Source organism: Loxodonta africana, chromosome 7 (genome assembly GCF_030014295.1).
Source record: "Loxodonta africana isolate mLoxAfr1 chromosome 7, mLoxAfr1.hap2, whole genome shotgun sequence".
Taxonomy (NCBI): Eukaryota; Metazoa; Chordata; class Mammalia; order Proboscidea; family Elephantidae; genus Loxodonta; species Loxodonta africana.
In genome coordinates this window covers 89885046-89895043 of record NC_087348.1, presented here as the reverse complement: position 1 = coordinate 89895043, position 9998 = coordinate 89885046, and positions in this window count along the sequence as shown.

Genomic DNA, 9998 nt, shown 5'->3' with positions numbered 1-9998 from the left:
GCACATATCTGTTCGTGTAGAGGCTCTTATTTCTCTAGGATATATTCCAAGGAGCGGGACTGCTGGATCATATGGTAGTTCTATTTGTAGATTTTTAAGGAAGCACCAAATCGATTTCGAAAGTGGTTGTACCAGTTGACGTTCCCACCAGCAGTGTATAAGTGTTCCAATCTCTCCACAGCCTCTCTAACAGTTAAAATTTTGTGTTTTTTGGATTAATGTCAGCTTTGTTGGAGTGAGATGAAATCTCATTGTAGTTTTCATCTGCATTTTGCTAATGGCTAATGATCGTGAACATTTCCTCATGTATCTGTTAGCTACCTGAATGTCTTCTTTAGTGAAGTGTCTATTCATATCTTTTGCACATTTTTAATAGGGTTATTTGTCTTTTTGTAGTTCAGTTTTCGTAGTATCATGTAGATTTTAGAGATCAGACGCTGATCGGGAATGTCATAGCTAAAAACTTTTTCCCAGTCTGTAGGCAGTCTTTTTACTCTTTTGGTGGTCTTTGGATGAGCATAGGTGTTTGATTTTTAGGAGCTCCCAGTTATCTAGTTTTTCTTCTGCATTCTTACTAATGTTTTGTATACTGTCTATGCCATGTATTAGGGCTTCTACGTTGTCCCTATTTTTTCTTCCATGATCTTTATCATTTTAGATTTATATTTAGGTCTTTGATCCATTTTAAGCTCGTTTTTGTGCATGGAGTGAGGTATGGATCTTGTTTAATTTTTTTGCAGATGGATATCCAGTTATGCCAGCACCATTTGTTAAAAAGACTGTGTTTTCCCCATTTAACTGTTTTGGGGCCTTTGTCAAATATTAACTACTCATATGTGGATGGATTTATGTCTGCGTTCTTAATTCTGTCCCATTGGTCTATGTATCTGTTGTTGGACCAGTACCAGGCTCTTTTGACTACTGTGGCTGTATAACAGGTTCTAAAATCAGGTGAAGTAAGGCCTCCCACTTTCTTCTTCTTTTTCAGTAATGCCTTATTTGTCTGGGGCCTCTTTCCCGTCCATATGAAGTGGTGATTTGTTTCTCCATTTCATTTAAAAATGTCATTGGGGTTTGGATCAGAATTACGTTAAATGTAGAGACCGCTTTTGGTAGAATAGACATTTTTATAATGTTAAGTCTTCCTATCCATGAGCAAGGTATGTTTTTCCACTTATGTAAGTCTCTTTTGGTTTCTTGAGGAAGTGTACTGTAGTTTCTTTGTCTAAGACTTTTACATCTGTGGTAAGATTTATTCCTAAGTATTTTATCTTCTTGGGGGCTACTATAAATGGCATTGATTTGGAGATTTACTCTTTGATGTTCTTTTTGTTGGTGAAGAGGAATCCAACTGATTTTTGTATGTTTATCTTGTATCCCGACACTCTGCTGAACTCTTCTATTAGTTTCAGTAGTTTTCTGGAGGATTCCTCAGGGTTTTCTATATATAAGATCATGTCATCTGCAAATAGAGATAATTTTACTTCTTCCTTGCCAATCTGGATGCCCTTTATTTCTTTATCTTGCCTAATTGCTCTGGCTAGGACCTCCAGCACAATGTTGAATAAGAGTGGTGATACAGGGCATCCTTGTCTGGTTCCTCATCTCAATGGAAGTGCTTTCAGGGTCTCCCGATTTAGGGTGATGTTAGCTGTTGGCTTTGTATAAATGCCTTTTGTTATGTTGAGGAATTTTCCTTCAATTCCTATTTTGCTGAGAGTTTTTATCATGAATGTGTGTTGAACTTTGTCAAATGCCTTTTCTGCATCAATTGATAAAATCATGTGAGTCTTATCTTTTGTTTTATTTATGTGGTGGATTACATTAATTGCTTTTCTAATGTTGAACCATCCCTGCATACCTGGTATGACTCCCACTTGGTCATGGTGAATTATTTTTTGGATATGTTGTTGAATTCTATTGTCTAGAATTTTGTTGAGGATTTTTGCATCTACGTTCATGAGGGATATAGGTCTATAATTTTCTCTTCTTGTGGTGTCTTCGCCTGGTTTTGGTATCAGGGAGATGGTGGCTTCATAGAATGAGTTTGTGAGTATTCCGTCCTTTTCTATGCTCTGAAATACCTTTAGTAGTAGTGGTGTTAACTCTTCTCTGAAAGTTTGGTAGAACTCTGCACTGAAGCCATCTGGACCAGGGCTTTTTTTTTTTGTTGGGAGTTTTTTGATTACCTTTTTCAATCTCTTCTTTTGTTACGGACCTATTTAATTGTTCTACCTGTGTTTGTGTTAGTTTAGGAAGGTAGAGTGTTTCTAGGAATTCATCCATTTCTTCTAGGTTTTCAAATTTGTTAGAGTACAATTTTTCATAGTAGTCTGATATGATTCTTTTAATTTCAGTTGGGTCTGTTGTAATATCGCCCATCTCATTTCTTATTCGGGTTATTTGCTTCCTCTCCTGTTTTTCTTTTGTCTGTTTGGCCAGTGGTTTATCAATTTTGTTGATTTTTTCAAAGAACCAGCTTTTGATCTTGTTAATTCTTTCAATTGTTTTTCAGTTTTCTATTTGATTTAGTTCTGGTCTAATTTTTATTATTTGTTTTCTTCTGGTGCCTGTGGATTTGTTTTGTTGCGCTATTTCTATTTGTTTAAGTTGTAGGGATAATTCTTTGATTTTGGCCCTTTCTTCTTTTTGGATGTGTGCATTTATTTATATAAATTGGCCTCTGAGCACTGTTTTTGCTGTGTCACAAATGTTCTGTTTGGAAGTCTATTCATTCTCATTGGATTCTATGAATTCCTTTATTCCATCCTTAATGTCTTCTATAATCCAGTCTTTTTTGAGCAGGGCATTGTTCAGTTTCCAAGTGTTTGATTTCTTTTCCTTGCTTTTCCTGTTCTTGATTTCCACTTTTATGGCCTTATGGTCAGAGAAGATGCTTTGGAATATTTCAATGTTTTAGATTCTGCTAAGGCTTGCTTTATGACTTAATATGTGGTCTATTCTAGAGAATGTTCCATGCACATTAGAAAAGAAAGTATAGTTGGTTGCTGTTGGGTGGAGTGTTCTGTATATGTCTATGAGGTCAAGATGGTTGATTGTGGCATTTAGATCTTCCGTGTCTTTATTGAGCTCCTTTCTGCATGTCCTGTCCTTCACCGAAAGTGGTGTATTGAAGTCTCCTACTATTATTGTGGAGCTGTCTATCTCACTTTTCAATGCTGATAGAGTTTGTTTCAAATATCTTGCAGCCCTGTCATTGGGTACATAAATATTTAATATGGTTATATCTTCTTGGTGTATTGTCCCTTTAATCATTATATAGTGTCCTTCCTTATCCTTTCTGATGGATTTAACTTTAAAGTCTATTTTGTTAGAAATTAATATTGTCACTCCTCCTCTTTTTTGATTTTGTTTGCTTGATGTATTTTTTTTCCATCCTTTGAGTTTTTGTTTGTTTGTGTCTCTAAGTCTAAGGTCTGTCTCTTGTAGGCAGCATATAGACAGATCTTTTTTTCTTATCCATTCTGTCACTCTCTGTCTCTTTATTGGTGCATTTAGTCCATTTACATTCAGGGTAATTATGGATAGGTATGAATTTAGTGCTATCATTTTGATGTCTTTTTTGTGTGTCGTTGACAGTCTCTTTTTCCCACTTAATTTTATGTGCTGAATAGATTATATATTGCCCTTTCCTCATATTTATTGTTGTTGATTTTGTTTCTGCTGAGTCTCTATTTTTTTTTTTTAATTTTGATGAGTAGGATAGTTTGTCTTCTTTATTTTTCTAAATTTTTCTTTAAATTTAAACCCAACTTTTATTTCTTTGTATCGCCGTATCTTCCTCTCCATATGGAAGGTATATGATTACATTTCTTAGTCCCTCTTTATTATTCAAATGTCTCTTCTTTTATATAAGAACATCGCTGTTACCCTGTTTTGAGCTTTTTTTTTTTTTTAATAATTTGCTTTGTTTTTTCGGATTTCACTGTCTGGGTTGGCCTCTTGTTGCTCTGTGCAGTGTTCTAGTCTTGTGTTGATACTTGATATTACTGATTTTCTAACCAAAGAACTCCCTTTAGTATTTCTTGTAGTTTTGCTTTGGTTTTTACGAATTCCCCAAGCTTATGTTTATCTGGAAATGTCTTAATTTCACCTTTATATTTAAGAGACAGTTTTGATGGATATATGATTCTTGGCAGGCAATTTTTTCCTTGAATTTTTTAAGTAAGTCATCCCATTACCTGCTTGCCTGCATGGTTTCTGCCAAGCAGTCCAAGCTTATTCTTATTGGCTCTCCTTTTTAGGTGACTTTTCATTTATCCCTTGTTGCTCTTAGAATTCTCTCTTTATCTTTGGTTTTGGCAAGTGTGATTATCATATGTCTTGGTGATTTTCTTTTAAAATCTACTTTATGTGGAGTTCAATGAACATCTTGGATAGATATCTTCTCATCTTTCAAGATATCAGAGATGTTTTCTGCCAACAAATCTTCAACAATTCTCTCTGTTTTTTCTGTTATCCCTCCCTGTTCTGGTACTCCATTCACTCATAGGTTATTTCTCTTGATAGAGTCCCACATGATTCTCAAGGTTTCTTCATTTTTTTAAAATTCTTTTATCTAATTTTTCTTCAGATATATTAGTGCCAAGTGATTTATCTTCGAATTCAGAAATTCTAGCTTCCACTTGCTCAATTCTGCTCCTCTGACTTTCTATTGCGTTGTCTACTTCCATAATTTTATTGTTAATCTTCTGAATTTCTGATTTCTGTCTGTCTATGGATTTTTCCAGCTTTTAAATTTTTCATTATGTTCCTGAATAATCTTTCTAATTTCTCCAATTGCTTTATCTGTGTGTTCCTTGGCTTGTTCTGTGTATTGGCTTATTTCCTTCCCGATGTCTTGAAGGCTTCTGTATATTAAACTTTTGTATTCTGGGTTGGTAATTCCAGGAATGCACTTTCATCTAGAAGATCCATGGATTCTTTGTTTTGAGAGCTTGTAGAGGTGATCATGGTCTGTTTCTTTATGTGACTGGATATTGACTGTTGTCTCCAAGCCATCTATGAGTTATTATTAGTTTGTGTTTGCTTTCTGTGTCATAGCTTCTTGCTTTGTTCTGTGTTGATATGCATAAATGGGTTGCTTGAGTGAGCTAGCTTGATTATTTTCTCCCTTGGAGCTCTGACATCCTGTCCCCAGATGGCTAGAGCTGTTATCAAGTATATCATTCTAGGAGTCCATTCACTTTTCTTGTATGAATTCAGCTCAGGTGTTCAGGTAGCTGATCAACAAACGTGTGGTACAGGCTGTTTCCTACAGTCTTAGAGGGGCAGGGGTGACTGGTGTAGGTACCAGTATTTGGTTGAAGCAGGGCCTCATGCTTTGAACCAGGCAGGGGTTTGAGAACCAACCCCCAAGTGTCTGAGGAAAGTACATTCCTGTTCCCTAGAGCGTGCAAGTGGGTGGTTCTGCAGACGGATCATGGGCACCCAATGTTTTTGTTTGTAAGGACTGGGAGGCACCAGTTATCCTTGTACTCCTTTTGTGGGTGGCTGGGTGACCTGCGTGGAGCTACCAGTCCTTAGGCCCCTGATGTGGGTAACAGAGAACCCTGTTTAATAGGCAAAGCAATGTCAACATCAAACACCCACCACTCCACCACACATCTGAAATGGTTAGAGTCTGCCAACAAAGGCCTATTCTCTTGAAATAGGTCCACAGTGGTCCATGCAGAGGGGAAAGGTGCTCAAAGTCCATGGACTGTTTATGCCTGGACAGGTGCTGCTTCTGTCCTGAGCTGCCCTGGTTAATGGAGCTGGTAAATTATCTTTTCCCTCAAATGCAAACTTTTTCCTTCTCCAAGGCTGGAAAAATGGCTCTAGGCTCTCAACAGTGCCTATTTCATGCCCAGGGAATTCAGCTGCTGAAGCTGGCTTGGGGGTGGGAGGTGCGCATTAGAATATACGCAAGTACTTAGCTTTTGCAGAGAGCACTGTTCTTCTCTGATTCCGGAGGTGTGAGCAGGCTGTGTGGCTGGCTTCTTCTCCCTGTGGAAACTGCAGCCAAAAGCTAGTACCAGCCCACCACCGCCACTCCGGGAATGGTGCCTGAGGGCTCCCCAAGATTCAGGTCCGGTAACTCCTCTCTGCTTCTGAACTGTCTCTTCCTCCCCCTGCCACTCTGTTAGTTTTCTAGCTTGCCTTTGATGCTCAGAGCTCCCAGCTTGTCATAAATATATTTGTTTCACTTGTTTTTTTCTGGCCTTTATTGTAAAGAGGGCTTGCTGGAAGCGTCTGTCTATTCTGCCATCTTTGGTCTGCCTGGATCATCATTTAGAAGACAGCTTCATGGGAGCAATGTGAAGTCTGATCCTGTGGTTCCATTAGCTTCTATAGACTGATAATGTTGGATACCATTTTTAGTCTTAGTGGTTACTCACAGGCATTTATGATCCTTGGAATTTTGCATTTTAGGAAGGCTATTAACGAGGGAGCCCAAGTGGTGCAGTGATTAAGAATCATGGCTGCTAACCAAAGTGTTGGTAGTTTCATTCCACCAGCTGCTCCTTGGAAGATTTATGAAGCAATTCTACTCTGTCCTTCAGCATTACTATGAGTCAGAAATGAATCGATGGGAACATGTTTGTTTTTTTTGATTTTGTTGAATATTATAGTGAGAGGGACTAAAGGATAAGACCCGAGATCTGAAAAATTACCAGACCTGACCAGCAACTCATAGGCTGGTTCTGCTGCCATGAATAACGTGAGGCAAGCAGAGGCATTCTGGATGCGTTTTCCTCATTGGGAGGGGCCGAAAAGTGGACAGTTTTCTCAACCCTCTGGAACAATCGAGAAGTGATCCTCAATCTGCAAACGGTAAGTAACTGCATTTAACCCACCACGACCTGAAAATACCCTTTCAAAAAAAAAATCTCTTCCACTTAACTGCTCCCTTCCCACTCTGCACTGGGTTCCAGCAGACTGCATCCTCAAGGCAGGATGAAGGACTCTGCACTTGTCCTGAGCCATACTCCTGGCTTTGGAGAGGGAACAAATTAATCAACAGGGGAAAAAGTAACCTGCCGGCTCCCCTAAGCCGGGAACACAGGGGAGAAACAGTTCCTTTGCCTAGGCACAGGCATAAGGGGCCCACAGACTTTGAATGAGTTACACCCCTGAATACACCTGTGTGGGCCCATTTCAACGGCATAGGCCCTCATTTCAATCATTGCATACATATGTGAAAACTGGGACAATGAATAAGGAAGACCAAAGAATTGAGGCCTTTGAATTATGGTGTTTGCAAAGAATAATGCCTATACCATGTACTGCCAAAAGAAAGAGCAAATCTGTCTGGGAAAAAGTAACAGCCAAAATGCTCCTTAGTAGCCAGAATGGCGAGACTTCATCTCACATACTTTGGATCTGTTATCAAAAGGAACCAGTTCTTGGAGAAGGACATCAAGCTTGGTGAAATAGCAGCCAGTGAAAGAGAGGAGACTCTCAACAAGATAGATTGACACAGTGGCTGCAAGAATGAGCTCAAATATGATGAATGTGAGCATGGCCCAGTACTAGGCAGTGTTTTGTTGTGTTGTACATTGAGTCCCTGTGATTGAGAACTGACTGGAAGGCACCTAACAAGAACAAGAACAAAAACAAGAACAAGAACAACCAGGTGATATTCTCAGGGCGTCCTCTGTTTTCCACTGTCCCAGTTTGTCTGGCTTTTTAAGATAAGAATTTGAGTTCTGCTCCACATTTTTCTCCCATTCTTCCCAGGGTCATCTATTGTCACCTCAGTCAGGACAGTCATTTGTGGTAGCCGGGAACGATTTATTTTTTCTATTTTCAGGGTATATGATGCTGTGGCTCATATAGACTTGTTTCTTCTCTGAGCTTTTGGTTAACTTTTACTCTTTGCTCCTGTTGAGTAGAGACCTGTCATTGTGTCTTAGATGGCCTCTTCCAAGCTTTGAAGACCCCAGATGCTGTTCACTTCACTCGGATGCTGATCATGACTTTTGTGAACTATGTTATGCCCGTTGACTGAGTTGTCTAGTGAGACAATGGCCCTAACCTTTCAAACACAGAAAACCAACCTTGGAAGGTGTTTGGTTATGTCTGTGGAGTATGTGTATTTGTGTACTCAACGAATATATGTGCCTGCACCCATACATTTGTATTTACACATACTTATACATACTTCTATCTGTTCTCACCTATGTAAGCACCTGTACCTACCTGTATTCCAATATGCCTATACCCATCTATATGTGCTCAAGCACTCGATTTTCCTTCGGTTGTACTGTGCTGACTCCATTCACATTAGGTGCCACTATCACCAAAAAAATTAACAAGTCTATACAGTCTAAAGTATACTTTCCTTTCTCCACTTTTTCTCCCTGGTAACCACAAACAAACATAGATGTCTGTCTATAAGCTCTTCTTGTTTTCTTATAAAAGAGTCCTGCAATATTTATCCTTATGTGATTGACTTATTTCACTTAGCATTATGCCCTCCAGATCCATCCATGTTATGTTTTGCGGACTCATCATTGTTCTGTATGCTTGCGTAGATTTCCATTGTACTTATGTACCATAAGTTGCTTATCCATTCTTCAGCTGATAGGCACTTCTTGTATTTCCATTCATTTGCTATTGTAAATAAAGTAGCAATGAACATAACAGTGCATATGTCTGTTTGTGTCACTCTTTTTAGGTCTCTGGGGTATATACCTAAGAGTGGGATTGCTAGATCATAGGGTAGATCTAGTTCCATTTTTTTTGAGAAAGTGCCATACTGTTTTCCTTAGTGGTTGTACCATTTTATACTTATACCAACAGTGGATAAGGGTTCCAGTCTCCCCAAATGCTTGCCAACATTTGTTGTAATCAGTTTTTTTTTTTTTTAAATCAGTGCCATTTCAGCCAGGGTAAGATTGTTATCTCATTGTAGTTTTGATTTGCATCTCTCTAATAGTTAATGACTGTGAATCTTTTTCATATGCATGTTGGCTACTTTAGTGTCCTCTTTAGTTAAGTTTCTGTTCATGACCTTTGCTCATTTTGCGGTTGGGTTGTTTGCCTTTTGGATGTTGAGTTGTTGCATTTTTTAATACATTTTAGAGATTAGGCTCTTACGTTGATCAGTTTTATATTGTCATGCCTCACAGTATGGTTGTAATGGGAATCCATGAAGTGTTATATAGATAACATATAAATTAAGTGTGCAAAACTTAATCATTGAGGGAAACCTCAATAATTTGTTACTGTTCTTCATGAAACACCTACTTTGTTCAGGCTTGTGTTGAGTACGTTCACCTACATTATCTTATTTAAACCTTGGAAGCCTAAAACTTAACAACTGATGTTGCTGTTGTCCTTAGTTGCTGTGGAGTGCTGTGGAGTGGTTCTGACTCAGCGTTACTTTATGTATAACAGCGTAGAAGATTGCCCAGACCTCCACAATCTTCAGGATCCTTGGTAGTTTGCATCTATTGATCTAGCTATTAGGTCAATGCATTGCATCGAAGGTTTCCTTGTCTTCGTTGGCCCTTTCCTACAATTGGCCTTTCCTGATGATGTGACTAAAGCAAAAAAAGGTGAATTCTTGCCATCCTAGCTTCTAAGGAGCATGTGGGCTTCATGGACTTCAAGGAAAGATGTTTGGATGTAGAACAGACCAGTGATTTCAGCCGGTACCCCTTCAAAGGTGAGGAAGAAATGCCTGTTGAACAAGCCATGACAAGAAAATGAAATGGGAGCTCCTCTGGGAAACTTGCTCTGAATTCTCTGAGTTTTCAGTCATTAGATAAGATCTACACTTTCGTAATAAAAGAAAGAAAGAAAAAAACAAACCTTTACCATTGAGTCAATTCTGACTCATATCGTCCGTGTATGACAGAATGGAAGTGCCCTGTAGAGTTTCCAGGGAGTGGCTGGTGGATTTGAACTGCTAACCTTTTGGTTGGCAGCTGAGCTCTTAAACACTGTGTCTTTAGGGCTCCACATGTGCACATAGTGCTTATTAAGAA